Here is a 24005-nt window from a genome sequence, read left to right as displayed (position 1 = left end):
TCAGCTTCTGACTATCCACTTCTGATGTTTTGTTTAGCATGCTCTGGTTTTTTGAAAGATCTCTTTTTTCTCTCTCTGGTTTTGACCCTTGCACATACAGTAGTTTTGACTTTGCTTCATCTCCTGACCCTTTATTTAAAAATTTTCTCTGACTTCCACAGAGTCAGAGCAGTTGGGGCTCATTTATGCAGCTCAAGGGTTACAGTCACTGACAGATGCACACAAAGGCAGAATTTTTTTCAAAATGGCGACAGAGTACATACTATACTGTATTATAGCTCACTGTCAGTGATGTCTATTTCATATTCATCCATCCATTTTCCAACCTGCTGAATCCAAACACAGGTTCACGGGGGTCTGCTGGAGCCAATCCCAGCCAACACAGGGCACAAGGCAGGAAACAATCCTGGGCAGGGTGCCAACCCACCGCAGCTATTTCATATTCATCTGTGTCAAAATTACTCTGCTTCACTCGTAAGTAATAAATGGACGTTTCTAGATGAAAACTGCAATTCAGTTGAAAAGAAACATTTTTGGCTTTTACGTGCTCATTTATGTCTGTGGCCCTGCAATAAGTTGAGGCCCGTCTGCATTATTTAAAACTATAAAGCCATTTTAGGGAGTGATATTTAAATTTATTTTAAAACTCATTCAGGTAAAACTTGTGCCTATATGATTAAATGTCTATAGCACCCTTTAACTGTTCAGTTCAGAATTCATAAATCAAAACAAGCAATAATTCCTGTGTTCCATTAAATATAGAGAGCTGACCCTTTAGGTTTATCACACCATTTTTATTTCAGCTCTTACCTTCATGGCGTGATGTATTCTCAGTCACCTTCATTTTATAATGGAAAGGTTCGGTCTTCACCTGGACAGAATGATTCTGGAGGGAGTGAAGTTCACTTTTTGTGACGCCTGTTCTGCTGACTTCCTCCTCTGGATACACATGCTGAGAGACAGACTCTGATTTAAGGTCTTTTGCCTTTACATGGTGTACAATTTCACGTTTTTGCAGATTAGTGGTATCACATGTCGGTTTAGACTCTTCTTTAATGGTTACTCGTCCCCATTCACAACCCTGCTCTTCCTCATTGGCAGAAATCTTCATCTCATGTTGCACAGATTCCCATTCACAGTCTTCTTCCTTAATGTCCACAACTTTTTTGCTCTCCATGGTATACATGGAAAGAAAATTTCCAAGAAGCAGCAGAAGGCTGCTATTCCCTTAGTGCCCTATCCCACCTCTTCCTCAGAGGATGGATATGACCCAACTTGTCAGTGCTCCGTTAATCAGCTTTATGCAAAGTAAAGTAGCCAATCGCTTAACTGTATGCGTTATGTTCTTCCTTCTGATTGGCAAATACAATTGATCATTTGCAATCTTTAGATCTGCTTCTTGGTCAGCCTTTGAGTGCTGCTGCGGTTTTTCTTTGTCTGCTTAAATCTGAAAGTCCACACTGCAGTAACACTGAGAAACAAATTACACAGCAAAGCAACATCTGCAGTGGCACTACAGGCCGTGACACCACCCGACACATCACTTGTCATTACTCTTCTCTTTGGAGGTCACTTGTTCATATTTCCAGTGCATCTCAGAACTGACAGACAATTCTGTACTATTTTTGTACATTAATGGAGATGCAGGTTTTTCTCTGTGGACAGAACAGAGGACAATAGAATCAATAATGGAGCAAAAACCACTGAACACATTTCAGTCATCTTCGTCAAGTTTTCCTCACATCTTATTACCTGCTTGCCTCGGATGAGCGCAGCTCCTCTTGCCTGTACTTTCCTCAGTGTTTTAAATGCTTTATACATCATGGAGATCAAAGCTACACACTTTATTTCAGATTTGGCCCCACATGAGAGCTGCTCAGTTGACGTGTAGCATTTCTACTTGTAATCGACACGGCTCAGACACTGTTTAACCCAACCATTTGCCAGTTTGTTTCAAAGGCTTTTAAACACTGCGTATGAAAAGCTGTGTCTTCTACGTTTGTCTCACAATGGGAACTTCATAGCTTCAGAACCCTCACTGGATGAAGAAAAAAAAAAGAATCATGCAATGTGTAAAGCTTTCACTTTAACATCACCTATCACAGTGGTTCTCAAACTGTGGTGTGGGCCCCCCTAGGGGGGCGTGAAGTAACAAAAAGGGGGGGCGCAAAGATGAATCGAAAATATGAAAAATACATCTATTGAAACCAAAACAAATTAACTTAAACAACATTCTGATACTAGAAAAATAAATATAGAGTTAGATAAATGTCGATAAAAGTTAAGTAGGTATAATAAATTATGCATCTATGATATATCATTAATTAAAAAAGAACAAATTGGTATTAGTGGGCTCCTTTCAAAAAAATGTTAGGGGGGCACGATTAAAACTGTTATGAAAACTCGGCTCGCAAATACTTAAAGGCTGAGAAACACTGTCTCTAGGGAATCTGCCTGCTCATCACATATTCTTCATAGTTCATCGCAAACCTCACTAATTTATCACTTTTTAACCTTTTATTTTTTAGTGCCCATTCATACTTGAGTGTTGTAAATTTCCAGTTTTACAAGTTTTATTTTATGTCATTTTGAAACTTTTTTGGCATTTTTTAAACATCTTCCCAGCATTTTCAAAGAAGCATTTCATAGCAAAAATATGGCTGACATCATTTCCATTTTGTAGGTTGTAGGGTGCTGTCGTATTGCAAAGTGATTGTTGTGTTCCCAGAATGTCTTCTATGACTTTTAGTGCTTTTTAATCTTGGCAATCACAGTACTGAAGAGCAGGTGTCGTCAGCATTGTGATCACCCAGTTCGGCAGCAAAGTAAGTTGAGAGGACAGTTCTGGACTTTCTATGAAACTGGCAGCATCCCGAAAAATTTGAGAATTACACACAGGTGTCTAAGCATGTAAGTAGTGCTATTGTGAGAGAATAAAGGCAACATCAAGGGGCAATATAGTTATTGAAGGGTTAATAACAATTTGTTCCTAACCTTTACTTATTTGTTTCTCTTCTTGGTACTCAAATGTGGCACTTGGTGCCACTGCCCACCTGTCAAGTTGTTTGGCCTGCCTAAGGTAAAGTCATCCCTGATGGAGGATTGCAGGAGTTGTGGGGTAGAGGGGTCCTTTCATGGGATTGGCTGGCCCAGCACTCACTTGGCTGTGAAAAGGCTAATAGGGGGAGGCAGCTTGATGGTCTCCAGGACTCTGAACAAATCCAAATCATATTATGTGATATCATCTACTGTTGAATTCTGCTCTGTTCTTGTAATATTTCTATTGCATTTCTATTATATTGTATTGAGGATTACTTGTGTTCTGCTCTGTGTATTTTATTGCATTGATCCCCTTTTTTTGACACGCACTGCACGCCCAACCTACCTGGAAAGGGGTCTCTCTTTGAACTGCCTTTCCCAAGGTTTCTTCCATTTTCTCCCTACAAGGGTTTTTTTTAGGAGTTTTTCCTTGTTTTCTTAGAGAGTCAAGGCTGGGGGGCTGTCAAGCCTGTTAAAGGCCATTGCGGCACTTCTTGTGTCATTTTGGGCTAAACAAAAATAAACTGTATTATAATATAGTTTTTTACAAATAAAGTGTTTTGTATGCAATGTCCATTAAAATGAAATATAGCATTTGCCTTAGAAATAGCATGAAGAGATTGTTGAAGTGGTTAAGTAAAAAAGACAAGAATGTTCTAGAATGGGGCGGGCAGTGTCGGTCCTGAAGGGCCACAGTGGCTGCAGGTTTTCTTTCCAACCCAATTGCTTAACTAGAAACCAATCTTTGCCAATCTCAGACCTTAATTAATTTTATGGCTTATTAGTCTGCAATGTAAGGTTCTTATATGGTAAATTTTATTTCCTTTCCAAGAAAATCATCAAAATGATTGGAAGCCTAAAAATGGATAATATTCAGTCTATCATATTTTTCTTGTAAGTGTTTTATTGAACAAAATAGTGCATGATGAATCCACACAGCAAGTTAGACGGATAACTGCTGGCTCCTTTGTCATTTGCATCTTATTGCTAATAAGGAGCCATTAAAACACTGAAAGCAGCTGTTTAAGATTGAAATAAGCAATTAGGGGTGGGAAACCTTAACAAGCAAGACCACTAAAATGAAGCATCATAATGTCACTTAAGCAATAAGGGCTTCATCAGCAGTAATGAACTTCTCATTAAGAAACAAAAACCTGCAGCCACAGCGGCCCTCCAGGACTGACATTGCCCACCCCTCTACTAGAAGATGGTTGATGTCATACACAGGATGTTCTAAGAGGTAGATCAAAAAATTGGCTGATGTCCTTTATCTCGTAGCACTTAATACTTGTCACATCCATATAAATTTTTATTGAGAACAACAAGAATATAGTAGAATGAGACCTTTATCTAGATATGTTATTTGGGTATGTAAGCTAATGAAATAATCAGATGATAAGTGTGTAAGCCAACAAACCAATCAGAATACATTTCAGGTAATTTCAGCACTGTTATGTAAACTCAGTTGTTTATGAATATAGACCTCTGCCCTTATTCTCTGACCACTTCTGCTCAGGGCACTCTCTCTTAGTAGTCTGCTTTAACCGGATGCTCCCTCTTCAAGCATGTGCTGAAGAGAAAAGGAAAGATGCAATGAACAAGTTTCCTCCTGCCTGGTTTCTGACTCAAAGAGGTCCTAGTTTAGGACAAGATTTCTTTCTTTAATATATTTCCAATTTATTTCTTCCACACTATGTGTAAAGGAAAAAAAGATAACCATGGCATTATTTCACAAAAAAAAAATGCTTGCTGTTGTTGGTGTAATAACATGCAAACACATGAACAGCTGCTGAGGAAAGGCTTAAGCATGTGCATAGTGTGTATTCATCTCAAAGGAACTGAACATATGTTGTATTCATATATATTTAATCCTGCCTGTGCTGAGGGGTAATTTGAGTTTCCTCAGTTTAGGGTGACCGGGAGTCAGTGGTTATCAAAGCACCACTAGGTGTACGGCGAGAAGCAAATACAGTGGATGTGTGCACCATTCTGTTCAGGGCTCAATCGCACAGCCAAAGAGAAAAAGAAAAGTGTTTTGTGTGCAGTCCAGTAACAGAAACATGCTACTAAAGTGTCAGTTTAATTAATGCAGTTATTTGACAAAGATATTTTGAGACAGTGTGATCTGACGACACAGCGGCCAGTGTTCATCTAGGGGCTCAAATTAGAGATGGAAAATGGGAATGGATAAGGGGTATGGATGTTATTTACTTCACAAAGGACTCGATGTATTTATTTAGTTGAGAAGTATCACTGATGCATTTTTGGCATTCTTTGTTAAAACAGGTAATAATACTCAGTTAAATGCGCTCACTAATACAATGCAGTTGGGATTGTGAGGCAGGAATGACAACTCTGCGCTACCACTTTGGCTATATGTTAACACACCTGCAACTAAACTTAAAACTTTAGATTAAAGATTAAAACTGAATACATACCTATAACTTTTGTGGAATTCTCATCACTTGATTGCAAGCTGTGCAATTTAATCTGTCCCTCCACAGCGGTCACTAGCAGTCATGTGCTTGATGACACCAGCATGTTCTTTTTTCCAGTTTCAATGAGCTGCTTCACTCCTGGCTCATCCAGGAAGAGGCTGTAAAAACACCGCAAAAATGCTCTTTTGTTTGTTTAATCACCATTTTATAAGCGTTACTGTGTCTACAGAGAATTTTTATATCCACAATTTGTGCGTGTTTTCTTTTTTACATTGTAAGAATCTGTGTATTAGGTTAATTGGTAACATTGTATTTGGCATGGAGGTGTGGTGGACTGGTGCCGCATGCAGGGTTGGCACCTGCTTTGTGTCTAAGGGTGCCAAAATGTGCTTTTACTCTGCACTTGGAAACAACTTTTGACAAAGGATGGCTACATGAATCTGACTTTGTCACCCTGCAGTTGTACCATCTCAGCACGCTGAATGAGAAAATTTAGACCAGGATGGCAGTCATTTAGTTTGGTTACTTTATTTGCCAGTGCTATATGTACAATGGATCTCTTACTTGTGTTCTCCTTTACCAAAGCATGCAAACACCTAACACATACAATAATATTCAATATTTATAACAGTACGCACTTCACAACAGTACAACATTAGCAATTCAGTAAAGTAATGAATGAAACGAACACTTTTAGAAGTTCTTCAACACCAAGTTGGAGGATATAGTGAGGTAATGACCAGCAGGAGAGCACTGGCTCAAGTTTAACAACAGTGAGCTGGCTCCAAAGAAAGACACAAACTGTTACTTAGGGTGGCATTTTACATGCAAATTATTATTATTTGGGGGTATCTATATATCTGTCTATATGACAACAAGCAAACATCTTTTGTTCTGATTCAGAGGGAAAAAATTATTTACTTCAAAATCTGTCAGTCAAGAAGTTTACTAGTAGATCAAGGAAAGAGGCTCTACTGGTGGCAGGGAACCCAACTAGCTAGCCAGCCATGCTGCGGGTCTGTACAAGGGAAGAAGGAATGGGCAGTTAGCCACAAAACACAGTGGTGAGTAGCAAAACAACCCTTAGAAGAGTCTGACAAAGAGTCAGAAAACATGAGACATTGTCAAATAATAATTATAATGAAACATATTACTATCTCCAAGGCATTCCTGACTTTTTAATAAAAGAAAATACTCCCAAGCATCTGCACAGATAGACTGGAAACAAAAAAGGGTGCCAGCTGTGTGCACATAGTGAGTAAACAGCAATAAAAAGGTTCAGGTTAACTTTACATTAAGCAAGAAATTTAAAAAAAAATGCAAATGTAAGTGCCAGTCATCTGCACAGGCTGCAGGACTCCTTTAAAAAATAAAGAAAAGAGGCCTGTACCCTGTACAGAGTAAAGGATCTGCCTAAAATTAAAAAGCTAAGAAATATTACTTCTTTTTACTTTCATCAAAGTGCACAGAAGAAGGCAGCTAATACTGCATTATCATCAACATCAAATCAGCATCAAATAAAATAGCTAATACGGCATCATTATAATTATTATCCTTGTCAATGTAAAAACGATTTGCATAAAAGAAAAATGCATATTTAATATTTAGTTTAAAAATCATCAATATGTAAAAAAGATGATGACAATAATAATAATAATAGAGAACAGAATTAACCATTTGTTTCAAAATCATCAGTGTACAAAATAACTAATATTATATTACCATTATCATCATCATTATATCATTAATATTATTACTATTATTATGTTTATTATTATTAAAAAAAATAATGTCATTATTATCACCCTCCTTTAAATAATTTGCACAAACGAAAAAAACTTTTAAATGTTAGTTTTCCATTAATGCACACAAAAGAAAATTGACTTATTATTATTATTTTTATTATTATTACTATCATTATCACCACCATTCCCTACTCAATTTCCAAAAAATAAAATGCTATTATATATTATTGTCTTTGTTATCATTATTACTAACACCCGACATACAATTGTTTGTTTAAAATCACGCTAAAACTAATACCGATTGCATTATTTTTCCAACCTTCGCGCTTCCAATTGTGATCATCACTAAACTGTGGGACTTCCTATTTTACTGTCGATTTAAAAATGAACGATCACAGATTCATTGGTGCAAACGACTAAACGAGCGGTGACTGTGAGTCTTGACAATTTAATAATAGACTTAGCAGAGACAAAACTACAATAAAATACAAAGGGGCGGGCTCAGCGCCGGACTGCACTAGTATAAAACGAGATTCCTAAAAGCAGCCCTTGCCATACGTCATCGCTGCCCACTTGAACACCCACCGGGAGACCACCGAGCGCCAGGCTGAGCGGAGCCCGCGGCACACAACACGCAATAGGACGGCCCTTCATGTGAGCTCCGTTGTTACAGCCTTCTTTACTGTAGCTGAACTTCGCCGATCACATGTATTTCCCACTCTTGCTTTCAGACATTACTTACCGTTTCTATTTCGAGGGTTGCTTCTTCGGACAGTACAACACCAGTAGCCAACGACTGGATTTGCCGGTTCACTGTGTTCAGATGTAACGTGCGAATAGTAGCAACGGCAAAACGGTACTTCCGGTCGTGAGAGCCACGTAATGTATTAACATAAAAGTCCCCTGAAGCCTGCAATACGGAAAAGCCACTTTCAGAAAAGAAATAATTACTGAATTTTACATTTGTTAAGCGTGTACAACACTCAAACATGAAAGGTATCTGAGGTGTTTCACAATAGCCTAACCATGTCTATTTTGTATATGTGCAGAATTCGGAAAGAACAGTGATTTCAATTACTGAAAATCTAAGGAGTGTCAAAACAGAAAAATCAGAGTTGTAATCTAAGGACGCTCCACGAATAAAAGGGGCGCTCATTTATTAAACACATTGCTGTATTGGCAATGCTAACCCCAAAATGTCCGTCCTCCACATAGGCCATCTCAAAAAAAGTGACGGATTGTGATAGCATTGAACCAGGGTGTGCTGTCATCTGCTGACACTCTCCTAATGGGAAATGTTACTGAATTTTAGGTGGCTGCGTTAGCATCACTAACCACTACGTACCTGTTCTCCACTCAGACACAACAGTTGATACAGGCACTTTTCCAGGTTGTATAGCTTAACCACTAATTGCGTCAGCATTGAGCTGGGGTTGATTATAATCTGCATACACTCCTCTAATAGGGACAGGGGACCCTGATTTAAGATTCGCTGCATTAGAAACATTAATCAGAAAATGTTAAAGAGAAATCAAGGTCAAAGAAACAAGGATAAAGGTCCTAAGGCTAGATTCTTCTTGTGATGCTTTTCAACCGTCTCCAATACCCATTGTTCTGGCAGCACCCTATCTTAGCATTATCAATAGACTGTACTAAAAGTGTCCGTTTTCAAAGTGCTATTAAAAACTACTACTACTAGTAATAATAATAATAATAATAATAATAATAATAATAATAATAATAATAAAAACAGATGTAAGAGCCGTATCTCTTAAGACAATGGTAAATTCACATAATGTTTTGCTTTGTTTGAATTTGAATAGAATGCAGCTTTCACAATGATTCTGATGGGAGATTCTGTCTTCCCCCTATAAGCATCATAAGTTAATTGAATGTTCTTAATGTTTAACTATATGTCTGTGTGATAATAGAATGCTCTCAGATTGTAGGGAGAAGCAGTAGTGTAACAAAAAATATGCATAGTAACCTAATTTCTAGCCCAAAGTTAAAGCGAAAAAGTAAAATAAGTAACACATTATAAAATCACTTGCTTAAACACTAGAAGCATCAAAATTAAAACAAGTCTCTTGGACTTGTATGCAGCTGAGCATAATTACAATATTGATTAACAATAATTTTTTATATTTATGTAGCACTTTTCTCACTGCTCGAAGTGCTTTACACTTTGATTGGGGATCCACTTCAAGCACCACTAATGTGTAGCATCCACCTGGATGATGTGAAGTCAGCCATTTTGTGTCAGAATGTTCACCACATATTAGCTGGTAGGTGGTGAGAGATAGTTAGCCAATTAGAGACTGGAGATTATTAGGGAGGCCAGAATGACTAGGCTGTGGTGGGAAATTTAGCCAGGACATCAGGATACTCCCTAGTCTATACAAACAATGCCCAGGGATTTTTAATGACCACAAAGAATCAGAACCTCAATTTCACATCTCATCGGAAGGACAACACCACTTTCACAGCATAGTGTCCACCATCACTGCACTGGGATCCACACACAGACTCCAGGGTAAGCACCCCCTACTGGCTTCACCAACACCTCTTCCGGCAGTAACCCAAGCTTGTCCTGGTTGGTCTCCCATCCAAGTACTGACCAGCTTCAGTTGAATTACCTGTTCTGAAGTGCATGTGAGATGGCTGCAGAGCCCTGGCTAAATAACAAACATGGGGATGAGTATTCCATAGATTGTTACACATTGGGCTGGCATCTATGGAAAACAGAATATAAACATAAGTCTTCTTCAGTTGGATGATGAGCCACGTCTTAGTGTGGGCATCTGGATCTGGCTGAAAAGCATTAGAGATAGATACCTTATTTTGGGAGTGTGTTATAGACCCCTACCCAAAAAATGCAGGCAGTAATTTTAATGTGCATCTTTTTAAAAATATTTCAATTTCAATTCTTTATTGTCATGTGTACAAGTACCATGTACAATGAAATGCTTGCTTGCATGTGCCCCTGCAGACAGTGAACATAGACAAAAAAAAAACACACAATAAATAAATGAATATAAATAAGTAAATAAATAAAACCAGAATCCTAGGAATAAATGGAGACAGTGGCAGACGTATATGTGCAGGTAGCAGTAGAGGTGTGTGGTATAGCGGGTCCACAGCTCTCTCAGCAAAGGCCAGTTTTTAAAATAATCACCGCGCTTGCGGCTTGGCGAGGGGGCATAGTAGTTGTGGCTAAAGCGGGTCTCAGGGTGATCTGCGGTGTGGGCATTTCTCACCTAAGTGCACAGGTGAGAGACTGCCCACATCCGTGATTGTTCCTGAGACTGCTAATGTGCTGCAGCTGCTATGCCCTCTTGACATAAATAGAAGTGCGAGCTGGCTAGAAGGGATGGAGAAAAGAAAATGAGGAAAGGAAAGAAAGACAGACAGAGGTTGCTGGAGTGCACGGAGCAGGAGAAAGCCGGTGAGAGAGAGAGCGCAAAGGCGAATGAGCGAGAGTGCAGCTGGACTGTGGGCCCTAGCGAGGTGTTTATCTAACACCTAGGGGAGTTGATTGTAGTCGCTCCCGCTGAGCATTTGGAGAAGAGCGGGAGTGACAAGTGAGGAAGGTGACTCACCATGGAAGAGACAGCGGGAGTCGGGAGACTTAGGCATATAATCTCCAGCGTGGGAGTCCTGGCCATTGGAGAGAAGGTAAGTCCCATTCTGGGATGAGAGCACAAACGAAGCTAGGATCGGGAGGCCTCCAGACCTGTGTGATTGAGAGAAAGAAGGTCAGCTGCAGAGAGAGCGTCTCACCTGCTGCAGGGCCCAAATGGGAGAAGCAGGTGAGACGCTAATGTAAAAGAAGCACCGGGCTTATAATTGTTTTAAAGGACTGCTTCCAGCATTGTTTTAACCTCAATTTTTAAAGGATTGTCTTTCTATTGTTTTACCTCCACGTTTTGTTTTATGGATTTATTTATTGAACTTTGGACACTGCACTTTATTTGAACACTTTTGTTTTGATCGTTGGATTTTAAATAAAAGCACTTTTGCACTTTGCACCATCCTCCTTTGCTATGTTGCCTCACTGCTTAGCTCATCTCGGTTATAACTATCAACGGTGTAGGGTTCAAGGGCTCCCTAATAGCAGATGGGAGCATGGAGCAGAACCTGCATCGTCACAAGGTGACACAAGGTTACTGATTGTTCATGAGTCTGATTGCAGTTGGGTAGAAACTGTTCCTAAACCTGGAGGTGTGTGTCAGAATGGACTTTAGTCACTTCCCAGATGGGAGGAGGGTGAAAAGTGACAGTGCAGGGTGGCTGGGGTCCCGCCTGATACGGCTCACTTTCCTGAGACATCATGTAGTATGGATGTCATGGATCGCAGGGAGCTGTGTGCCCGTGATCTGCTGTGCTGTATTCACCACACACTGCACTGCTCTGCAGTCCTTAACTGAACAGTTGCTGTACCAGGATGTGATGCGTCCTTGCAGGATGGATTCCATAGTACACCTGTAGAATCTGCACAGGGTTGTGGGGGACATCCGGGCCTTACTCAGTCTCCTGAGGAAGTAGAGGCGTTGTTGGGCTTTCTTGACTACTGGCGCAGTGTAACTTGACCATTTAAGGTCATCAGTGAGGGTGACTCTGAGGAACCTAAAGCTGCTGACCTACTCCACAGCATCACCTCTGATGTAGATGAGGCTGTGCTCTGTTGCCTGTTTGCGGAAATCCACAATCATCTCCTTAGTTTTGCAATGGTAGGCAAACTGCAGGGGGTCCAGACCGTCAGGGATGATGTCCTAGATGTGTTCTAGCACCAGCCTCTCAAAGCACTTCATGGCTATGGGAGGTGCTACTGGGCGGTAATCATTAGGGCAGTCTACTTTATTTTTATTTGGGGCAGGGATGATGGCTGTGTGCTTGAAGCAGGTGGGGACAGATGAAACTCTCAGATGTGTTAAAAATATCTGGTTGCAACATGTTTTTAAAACGCGACCTGAGACTCCTCACGTCATACTCGCAGAGCCTCAGTATGGAGTCTTGCGGCGCTGCAGGGGTCGCACAGGCCTGTCCGTATTAGCGAGCTCTAAGCGAGCAAAAAACATCTGGGAGTGAAGCGGCGGTAGCTGTGGCCGCGTGTGTCCAGGGTTTGTGGTCTGTGGTCATCTGAATAGCCTGCTATATCCAACGACCGTCTGCTGTGCTGTTAAACTGAGAGTCCAGTTTGTGGGAGTACTGGTGCTTTGCTTTTCGGAGATCATACCTGCTTTTTGTATGCCTGTGTATCTCCAGAGTGAAACTCTCACAGATCCGCCGGCGTACTTCAGCACACATCCAGGGCTTCTGGTTGGGAAATACCCGTACAGACTTTGTGGGTCCGCAGTCATCCACACATTTCCCGATGAAGCCTGTAAAAACTGCGGCATACTCATCCAGATTCTCAGAGGACTCTTTGAAAACATTCAATCCACTGATTCAAAGCAGTCCCTAAGTTTCTCCTCCGCTTCCGGGGTCCAACAGTGCACCTCTCGCAAGACTGGCTCTGAGCGCTTCAATTGCTGCTTGTAAACAGGGAGGAGCAGCACAGAGCGGTGGTCTGACTGCCCGAGGTTCGGCCGCGGGAGCGAGCAATACGCGTTTTTGTGTGCGGTGTAGCAGTGGTCCAATGTATTAGCGCCCCTTGTGGGACAGGAGACGTGTTGGTAGTATTTGGGGTAAACAGACCTGAAGCTTGCTTTGTTGAAGTCCCCGGCGATGATAACCAGACCTTCGGGGTGTGTGTTTTCACAGTCCGTAATGAGGCCATACAGTTCCTTAAGTGCTGTGCTGGTGTTTGCTTGCAGGGGGATGTAAACAGCCTAAACTTGGCGTAAAGCCACGCACATTTCCACGGTACCTCATACCCTGTCGTACGCAAGTTCTCCGCTCAGTTTTGCAGACTGGCGGCACCCAGCGTCAAAGCAGTGCTACTGTTCCTCTGTGGTTTATCATTCTTTTTCAGATCCACGTCCCTGACGTGGCTTTATAAATACTGTACAATGAAATTAAGCGCATATTGTTTATTAGTTTAATGCATCTGATTGTAATTAACTAGTAACAATATAATGGTCCACAGAATGGTCAAACTATTCCAAATACCATAACCGCTTTAGCGTTGTTACTCTCACTGCACCTTCTTCTTCTTCTTTCAGCTGCTCCTGTTAGGGGTTGCCACAGCAGATCATCTTTTTCCATATTACTCTCACTGCACCACTCGGAGCAGCTGATCGGAAAGAGAATTATCGGTATACAGCATCAAGCACACGCTGCCTCAGCCATGCTGTCTATTTGAACTGCTTCTCACATGGCAAACGCTTCAAACCTGTCCTGTACGGACCTCGCGGTTCAGAAATCAAATCATCAGTTTCATCCCAAGAACTCTAAATGCACTCAATCAGTCCATCAATTGTGGGTTCGCTTCCTGGTTCCTCCCTGTGTGGATAGTGCTTTGAGTACTGAGAAAAGCGCTATATAAATGTAATGAATTATTATTATTATTATCAACTGCTCTTTGTAGAACTGTTTGTACTTGTAAGTATAATCACCTCACTGTAAACTTGCACTACAGTTATAATATTGCACAATCTGAGCCACTTTATAAATCGCATATTTACATATGATGACGATATAATTTTTAAGATAAAATGCAGCAAAATATGTTTATTATATTATGCAGATAAAAGCACTGTATGCTTCACTGGGACAGGCGTGAACGATAGAATAATTAAACATGTACTACAAAGATATTTCAATGTTCCTTAAAAGTTTTGAAGAATCAGCGTTATAAGCTTACAGATGGCTTAACGTCTATTACAGAGCTGATTTTGTGGCGATCGGTTACTTGGAGAAAGAAAAGGAAAGACAGGAATTGGAGGTTAGTACGTTTGAAAGAGACAGTACTGCAGGCGCAGCCTTAGGCATGTGCAAACTGTGCACCTGCACAGGGCCGCCAAATCCCAGGGGCCGCCACGCCAATATATATTGAATATAAAACAGAAAAAGAAAAAAACGACACAGCTAAAAACACAGCAGCAAATTTCGGCAAAAGTTAAATGCTTGTGTCATGAGCATGAGGTGGCTATGCAGTGTCCGCAACGGACATGGCCATCCGCCATGCATAAGATACCATATTGACATTGGTGGGCGAAGGGGACACCGATTCTTTCTCTGCCCAGGGCCGCCCTGAGCCGCCCCCGAGTACTGCTGTAATAAATTATTTCATCGAAGGTCGCACACAATCACTGCGCCACCGTGTTCCCATGTTTAATAATGTGCTTTAACTCCAATCATCATGAAAATGATATCACGTATACATCTCAATATTTTAATTATTCAGAGAGCTGTAGTATCATGAATGTAATGGATTCTGTGACCTGTCGGAGGAAGAGAAAGCCGGTTTAAGAAGCACGTAGTGATTCACACACATAGAGCACATAGCAGAGCACATACAAAACAAAGCATTTAACGTGCTACTTTAATTACGATGTGATTTGAGAAACTGGTTAATTAAATGATTTTAAGATCAAATTTATGATGTTCTTCTTTAATGACAAAATAAACTATGTAATTAAAGTGGAAATTTCGAGATTGAAGTTGACATTTTGTGCTTTTTCCTCACTGTGTGCCTTTTTTTTCTCTGTACCCTAATAAGCTTTCATATGGCTACGTCTCGCCTTTTCACGGCGACTTTGATACGTGACAACTTCCTTTTTATTTCGGGTACTGTGCGACTTTGTGAACTTGAGCTTTCGAGTTTTTCTGACACGCTATGTCAGATGATTAGCTTCCTTTTGTAGTTTATATCACTGTTTAAACCAACAAATAGTACGTTTTTCTTTGCCTCCACTTGGTATTCGCTGAAATTCTTCTATTTTTCCTCATACTTTTGCCATTGTCTTTTCACAGAACACTGAGCTTAAGGGCTATTTATACTGCTTTGCATATTCAAAGGGCGTTATTCTGGGAGGAGTTGGGGCGGGACAGCAGGCACGTGCACGAGCATTACTTTTCACACTGATCAGGATTTATGTAGCGGAAGAATGTGGAAGTTTGCGTACGCACAGATTCCTGCATCTGGATTTTTCTGTGCGTAAGCACATTTCAGCTTTTGTGCTTGCGTCATGTTATAGTGCGAATTCTACGCACGGCGTTATGCATGAGGCCCCAGGTCCAGTGAACAGCTTTGTGAAATGACTTCCACATCCGTACACCATGTGTTGTTGATGAGTAAGCATACCCCGCCACCACTCTTTTTCCCGGAGGATACCGACAGATCAGTGCGGTGGATAGTGAATATTAAAAAGGCAATAATATAAGAAGAATATTAAAAAGGCAAGTTTACAGAGGGATATTATAATCATGGGAGATTATAATTACCCACATATTAACTAAGCTAACCTTACAAATAGCTGAGTACAAGAGCAGGAGTTTTTAAACATAATCAGTGACTGTTTTTTAACATACTATGTTAAAACACTAATGCAGGGTGAAGCCTGTCTGGATTTAGCATTTTGTAATAATCAGAACAGAATCGAGGGTGTAGAGGTGATTAAACCACTTGGGTCAAGTGACCAGAATATATCTCTTAGTTTATTGGCAGGGCAAAGATATCAAGTCTAAAACTGTTAAGTTTAACTGGTGGCACAGTGGTAGCACCACTGCTTTGCAGTAAGGAGATCATGGGTTTGTGTCCCCGGTCCGACATGTGTGGAAGTGCTTTGAGTAATGAAAAAAATGCTCTATAAATGTAAAGAGTTATTATTTTTTAGTCAAGTCTAAAAGAGATAAATTGGGAAAAGCTGTTAAGTGTGGAGACAGTCAAGGAGCAGTGGAACAAGTTTAAAAATGTTTTAAATGTAATGCAGGACAGGTACATCCCAAAATTAGGATTTAGTAGGAAATAAAAAATAAAAATACCTCAGCAGTGGGTTAATCTGGAGATGAAATAGAAGCTGCAAAGGAAAAATACAGACAAATAAGGTGTATAAGACAATTAACTCCAGCACAAAGAGTAGGGCGTGTGAGAACATGAGAGCAACCATTAAGAAGGATAACAGGGAAGCTACTAGGCAGTTAGAGAGGAATACTGCAGAAAAGTGAAAGATGACCTAAGGAGATTCTTTCAGTATTTTAGTAGAAAAACAACAGTTAAGAAGGATGTCAAGTGTATTTGGAATAGTAAGGGAGAATTAAAAAATTGAGACAGTGAAATAGCAGATGCTCTAAACTCACATTTTTCTGAGGTCTTCACAAGTGAGGAAGTAGATAACCTCCCAGTGGTAAATGGGACTACTAAGGAGGTACTGAGTGAGTTAGAATTTGTACAGGGAGACATGCTGCTCAGATTAAATAGGCTAACAAATCACCAGAACCAGATAATATTTATCCAAGAGTGCTTATGGAGGTTAGTGAGTATATACAGTATATAAACTGCTAAAAAAATTAAAGGAACACTTTTTGAAAACACATCAGATCTCAATGGGAAAAAAAGTCCTGCTGGATATTTCTACTGATATGGACTGATACGGTAATGTGTTAGGAATGAAAGCATGTCACATCATTTGATGGAAATGAAAATGATCAACCTACAGAGGGCTGAATTCAAAGACCTACGAAAATCAAAGTGAAAAAATGATGCGGCAGGCGAGTCCATTTTGTCAAAATTTAATTGCAGCAACTCCAAGTCATACTCAGTAGTTTGTATGGCCCCCACATGCTTGAATGCATGCCTGACAATATTGTAGCGATGGGGGGTGGTATGGGTTTGGGTTTTGACATGCTCCTAATGAGACAACAGATGGTGTCCTGGGGGATCTCCTCCCAGATCTGGACCAGGGCGTCACTGAGCTCCTGGACAGTCTGAGGTGCAACCTGGTGGCGTTGGATGGACCGAAACATAATGCGACACCCTGAGGTGTTCTATTGGATTGAGGTCAGGTGAGTGAGTGCAGGGGCCAGTCAATGGTATCAATTCCTTCATCCTCCAGAAACTGCCTGCATGCTCTCGCCACATGAGGCCGGGCATTGTCATGCACCAGGAGGAACCCAGGACCCACTGCACCAGCATAGGGTCTGACAATGGATCCAAGAATTTCATCCCGATACCTAATGGCAGTCAAGGTGCCGTTGTCTAGCCGGCAGAGGTCTGTGCATCCTTCCATGGATATGCCTCCCCAGACCATCACTGACCCATCACCAAACTGGTCATGCTGAATGATGTTACAGGCAGCATAACATTCTCCACGGCTTCTCCATACCCTTAGGGTGAACCTGTTCTCATCTGTGAAAAGCACAGGGTGCCAGTGTTGGACCTGCCAATTCTGGTATTCTATGGCAAATGCCAATCGAGCTCCACAGTGCCAGGCGAGCTGTGAACACAGGGCCCACTAGAGGACGTTGGAGCGTCAGGCCACCCGCATGAAGTCTGTTTGATTGTTTGGTCAGAGACATTCATATCAATGGCCAGCCTGCTGGAGGTCATTTTGTAGGCTCTGGCAGTGCTCATCCTGTTCATCCTTGCGCAAAGGAGCAGATAGTGGTCAGTCCTGCTGATGGGTTAAGGACCTTCCCTGGTCTTGTCCAGCTCTCCAAGAGTAACTGCCTGTCTCCTGGAATCTCCTCCATGCCCTTGAGACTGTGCTGGGAGACACAGCAAACCTTCTGGCAATGGCATGTATTGATGTGCCTGCCATCCTGGAGAAGTTGGACTACCTGGGCAACTGTAGTGTCCAGGTATCGCCTCATGCTACCAGTAGTGACACTGACTGTAGCCAAATGCAAAACAAGTGACAAAACAGATGAGGAGGGAAAAATGTCAGTGACCTCCACCTGTTAAACCATTCATTCCTGTTTTGGGGGTCGTCTCATTGTTGCCCCTCTAATGCACCAAAGCAGCTGAAACTGATGAACAAGCCCCTCTGCTACCTAATTGACCAGATCAATAGCCCAGAGGTGTCATTGACTTGATGCTGCAGTCTCATTAAAAAGGGTTCCTTCAATTTCTTTGAGCAGTTTTATATATAAACCCTCAACATATATTTTTAGGAAGTCACTGCACACTGGGGAAGTTCCTAAAGACTGGAAAATAGCAATTATTATTTCATTATATACAATTAAAATGATAAATCAGGCAGATCCAAGGAACTATAGGTCATAATCTTCATAATCTTAATGTGGTTCACAGGTAAATTAATAGAAGGAATTATTAAGGAGAAGATTGAGAAGCACATGGAAAGAACAGAAGTTTCAGGAAACCTTCAGCCCAGGTTTTTTTGTTGCCGTTGTGTAACACAGGTCACCATTAGGGTCTATTATATTATAAATCTTTTCCTCTCATCCTGCTTGAAGACTAAAGATCTTTTTCTCAGCCATCACTACAAACTACACGGGGTAAAGTAGTTACAGGAGTATTCCTTTAAGAGAAACGTAATTTCCGAATATGATAAATGCAGGGCATTCCTTTGTGTCTGTGGTTTGTAAATATGGCATGAATTAGTATGAATTGCTTCAGTAATAACAATAAAATCACAAAAAAGTATTTCCACTGGTGCAACACTATCAGCAAAGACAGTATCTCGAATGTGTGATCAGATACTATTTGACCACATTAAAACCTATCAAAATGATCAGCTTATCCAAATCCCCGCAGACACAATGGGAATGTGCAAACCCCACACAATGATCTAGTGGAGGATTTGAACACTGATGTCTATAGCATAAATGGCAGTGCTAATCAAGATTTTTGAATTGTTGAGAATTTTCTTTTTCTCAAAACTGACTTTTATAAAGTGTGCCAAAGGGGTGAAGGATGATGTGAAGCCATTTTGCTGCAGCTGATATACCATACAGTATGTTGGTTTAATTATATGGAGAGGATTTTGTGCATGTGGGTGGTGGTGGCTTGTTTGATATTTGTGGATTCCACTTTTTCACAGGAGGCTTGGGAAGCAAACCCTCACAAAGAGTGAGTAACTATTATGTTACTGTGTGTTTAAAAAAAAATTGTAGGTTCTCCCTTAATACCGCATTTTTCAAACTGTGGTAAGCGTACCACTGGTGGTACTTCAAGTCATGCCAAGTGGTACTCATATGGTCCTTTATTTTCCATGAATTGATGTTGCTAGAATGCCAATATGTTGCATATAATCATACATAGTATAAGTATACTACTGCAAATGCATGGAAGACTTCAAGCCGGCTTTTATTAGGCACTTTAACGTCATAATTATAGTCATTATAGTGATGATAGTGACTTTTTCTTCAAAACAACATGGGCGTAAATTAACAATTTATTGACAGTGGTACTTCAGTTTACTGGTCCTCGCGGAGTGGTACTTGTTCAAAAAAGTTTGAAAACTGTGGCCTTAATATACAAAAATGTACATGTATTGATATGACATCATCTTGCACAGCAGTTCCTTTTGATGTACCTGCTTTATGAAAGCTGCTCCCTGCCCAATTCTGTGCGAAGTAGGAAAATGTGCATATGGCATGGAGTAAGACAAGCATTGCCAACTCATTGCTTAACTTCCTCCTTGATTCTTGGGCGCTTGGATTCCCCAAACCCAAGTATATATTTAAAATAGCACCCCCCAGTGCTATATTAAAACAGTGTCACCACTGCTCTTCCCTTTTCTGGCAAGTTATACAAAAATAGAGGTATCATTTCAAGATGCAATTTTTTTCAAAGATGATTAACAAAACAGTGATTTTGCTATTAAAAGACAGAAAACTGTAACTGTTCCCATTTAATGAGTTCTTATATGTTGAACAGACCACATGAGACAAGCAGTGGATGTATACAGAACTAGCAGTCTAAGAAAGTTGACATTCTGAACCAGCCAGCAGAATCTGAATCAGTGCAACTTTATTGTTTGCAATAGTCAGCCCACCAAATGGCTTCTCTTCAGTATGAATTCTTCTGCGGATCTGAAGACTGCTACTGTTTGACAAATGTTTTGCTGCAGTCAGAACAGCAATACTGTCTCTTTTCAGTGTTTACTCTTATGTTTCTGAAGACTGCTACTGGTGGAGAATTGTTTTCCACATTCAGAACAGCTATATGGCTTCTCTCCTGTGTGAATTCTTGTGTGGATCTGAAGCCTGTCACTTGTGATGAATTGTTTGCCACATTCAAAGCAGCAATATGGCCTCTCTCCAGAGTGAATTCTTGAATGCTTATGAAGATCGCTACTGAAAGAGAATCGTTTGCCACATTCAGAACAACAAAATGGCTTCTCTCCAGTATGAATTCTTGTGTGCTTATGAAGATCGCTACTGGCAGAAAATAGTTTTCCACATTCAGAACAGCTATATGGCCTCTCTCCAGTGTGAATTCTTGTGTGAGTCTGTAGATGGCTACTGCAGAGGAATCGTTTACCACATTCAGAACAACAATATGGCTTCTCTCCAGTGTGAATTCTTGTATGCTTATGAAGATCACTGCTGGCAGAGAATCGTTTGCCACATTCAGAACAGCAATATGGCTTTTCTCCAGTATGAATTCTTGTGTGAGTCTCTAAATGGCTACTGCAGAAGAATCGTTTGCCACATTCAGAACAGCAATATGGTTTCTCTCCAGTGTGAATTCTTGTGTGTGTTTTAAGATGGCTACTGGAAGAGAATTGTTTCCCGCATTTAGAACAGCAAAATGGCTTCTCACCAGTGTGAATTCTTGTGTGAGTTTGAAGATTGCTTCTGCAAGAGAATTGTTTGCCACATTCAGAGCAGCAATATGCCATCTGTCTTGTGTAGCTCTTCAGATCATCTTTACATTCAGATGTAATTTTTTTCTTCTGCTGTTTTTGAACTTTTATTGGGTCAGTCCCTGATTGTTTCATAGTAAGGATGGAATTACAGCTCAGAGTAGTTTCTAATAACATCGCTGATCCAAATGTCATTGACTTCATATTTTCACTGTGCTGTGTCTGCTGTGGTCTGCATTGTACAGATTCCTGAGGAAGTGATGATGGATACACATAGCCATTCTCCTGAATATCTGCAGAATAGCATAAAAAAAGATTTGATAAGATGCAATTATTTAGTTTGAAATAGTGTACTCATAATTAAAAAGCTCACAACTTATTAGTAAGAGATTCACTTTTTCTGCTTCATATATTGGTTTGATTGTCATAAGTACCAAAGAAAACTGCACTTGGAAAATGATCAGATATTGAAGACCATGTTTGATTACTTAAACACAAACATCTTCCATATTTATTTATTTTACGCACACACATACAATTTTAAGGTTCAGGGCCTTGCTCGGGGGCCCAGAGAGTAGTAAAATGCAGGATTAACATAATTTGAGTCTTTATTCTTGTCGATCTGATACCTAGACCTTAAACAATGTCTTTAAACTATAGATTGATGTTCTAGGTGATATCTGGCAATACATCGGCCAATGACAATAAAAACAGCAGAACACGATGGAGGCAGCCCGTGGAATAATTTGTCCCATTTACAACTGTGTATGCTAATCATGAAGTCTCTGGTTTGGAATGAAAGGGATGTGAAAAAAGTGAGGAGGTGACTAGTAAGGGTCCTCCTGATGTTATGCTATCTTCATGGCCAAGGAGTTATTATGAATCACTAGCTGAAATCAGAGGCTTTGGAGCACAAAGCCTTCAGCAATGGACAGAATTGCAGCATATTTCACATAAACACCTTTTGACATAACAAAAGTAGTAATATTACACTAATGAGCGACTGTTATACAGATGACCATGTATGTCTATTTCAATTTAGCAAATTGGTCCTTGGTCTGAAACAAATGAAGTACCACTGACTTACATGAAATGCATTTTCTTTTGATTGGATAAATATATTGTTTAATGCTTATGCTTTCACAGTTAAGTTTTATAAAAAAATAAACAAATTCAATCTATACACTGCTTTCATTTGCAATTTTATTCTGTCATTGAATAGTCAGTGACATTCATGTCTCTGGTGACTCTTCCTATGAAGTCAGTAGATGGATTGGGAGAGCATGGGGCATCATGAGGTCGCTGGAAAGGGGTGTCTGGCTCTCCCAGTATCTTTGCAAAAGGATGATGGGCCAAGTGTTTAGAGTCCTGGTGCTTCCTGTTTGCTATTTGGTTGCAAGACATGGACACTATCCAGTGACGTGAGATGAAGACTGAACTCCTTTGATACGGTGTCTCTTCGGGGAACCCTTGGGTACTGCTGGTTTGACTTTGTGTCCTTTGCAGTTGCTCACGGAGGCCCGAATGAGGCACATCACCTGCATTGTGAGGGGGCATCAGTTACGGCACTACGGCCATGTGGCGCTAGGGGGATTCCGGCTCATAGGATCCTCATTGTTGGGGACCCGAGTGGCTGGACCAGGCCAAGGGGTTGCCCACGTAACACCTGGCTGCAGCAGATAGATGGTCATTTCTGGGGAGGGTGGGACTTGACCACGTGTCTGCCTGGAGGGTTACTAATCCGAAATCCCGAGCTGTTTTGTTATGTGGTGGGTGCGGTGACCTGCTGTGCCACTGCATGCTCCCCAGCTTCACTTGATTGAATATTCAGTTTCACTATTCAGAATAAATGAGAAGGTTGTGGTATAGCGGGTCTGTGGCTACAACAAAATATGGCCAGGTTTTAAATCCATAGAGCCGTGTCAGTCTTCGTGGGCGCGATTGCATGACCGCAGGGAGTTGATGAGGTAATTGGGGCAAGTCGCACCTGCACGTGCAGGTGCAATCATTCTCAATCGTTTCATTGGCTTCCTGCAGCATATGAATAAGGTGCTGCGCCCACAGAGATGTGTGTGTGTACGTAATAATATATATATATATATATATATATATATATATATATACACACACACACAGTGCATCCGGAAAGTATTCACAGCGCATCACTTTTTCCACATTTTGTTATGTTACAGTCTTATTCCAAAATGGATTAAATTCATTCTACACACAACACCCCATAATGACAACGTGAAAAAAGTTTACTTGAGATTTTTGCAAATTTCTTAAAAATAAAAAAATTGAGGAAGCACATGTACAGAAGTATTCACAGCCTTTGCCATGAAGCTCAAAATTGAGCTCAGGTTCATCCTGTTTCCCCTGATCATCCCTGAGATGTTTCTGCAGCTTAATTGGAGTCCACCTGTGGTAAATTCAGTTGATTGGACATGATTTGGAAAGGCACACACCTGTCTATATAAGGTCCCACAGTTGACAGTTCATGTCAGAGCACAAACCAAGCATGAAGTCAAAGGAATTGTCTGTAGACCTCCGAGACAGGACTGTCTCGAGGCACAAATCTGGGGAAGGTTACAGAAAAATTTCTGCTGCTTTGAAGGTCCCAATGAGCACAGTGGCCTCCATCATCCGTAAGTGGAAGAAGTTCGAAAACCACCAGGACTCTTCCTAGAGCTGGCCGGCCATCTAAACTGAGCAATTGGGGGAGAAGGGCCTTAGTCAGGGAGGTGACCAAGAACCCAATGGTCACTCTGTCAGAGCTCCAGAGGTCCTCTGTGGATAAAGGTGAACCTTCCAGAAGGACAACCATCTCTGCAGCAATCCACCAATCAGGCCTGTATGGTAGAGTGGCCACACGGAAGCCACTCTTTAGTAAAAGGCACATGGCAGCCTGCCTGGAGTTTGCCAAAAAGCACCTGAAGGACTCTCAGACCATGAGGAAGAAAATTCTCTGGTCTGATGATACAAAGATTGAACTCTTTGGTGTGAATACCAGGCCTCACATTTGGAGGAAACCAGGCACCGCTCATCACCAGGCCAATACCATCCCTACA

General features: G+C 40.9%; 1 pseudogene; it reads right to left on the bottom strand.

The window, feature by feature from the left end:
• The window catches only part of LOC114664440 (zinc finger protein 91-like), a 65577-nt pseudogene that overhangs the window by 34245 nt on the left and 7327 nt on the right, over positions 1–24005 (bottom strand).

This window comes from Erpetoichthys calabaricus, chromosome 1 (genome assembly GCF_900747795.2).
Source record: "Erpetoichthys calabaricus chromosome 1, fErpCal1.3, whole genome shotgun sequence".
Lineage (NCBI taxonomy): Eukaryota > Metazoa > Chordata > Cladistia > Polypteriformes > Polypteridae > Erpetoichthys > Erpetoichthys calabaricus.
This window is presented reverse-complemented; position numbering and strand designations above follow the sequence as displayed.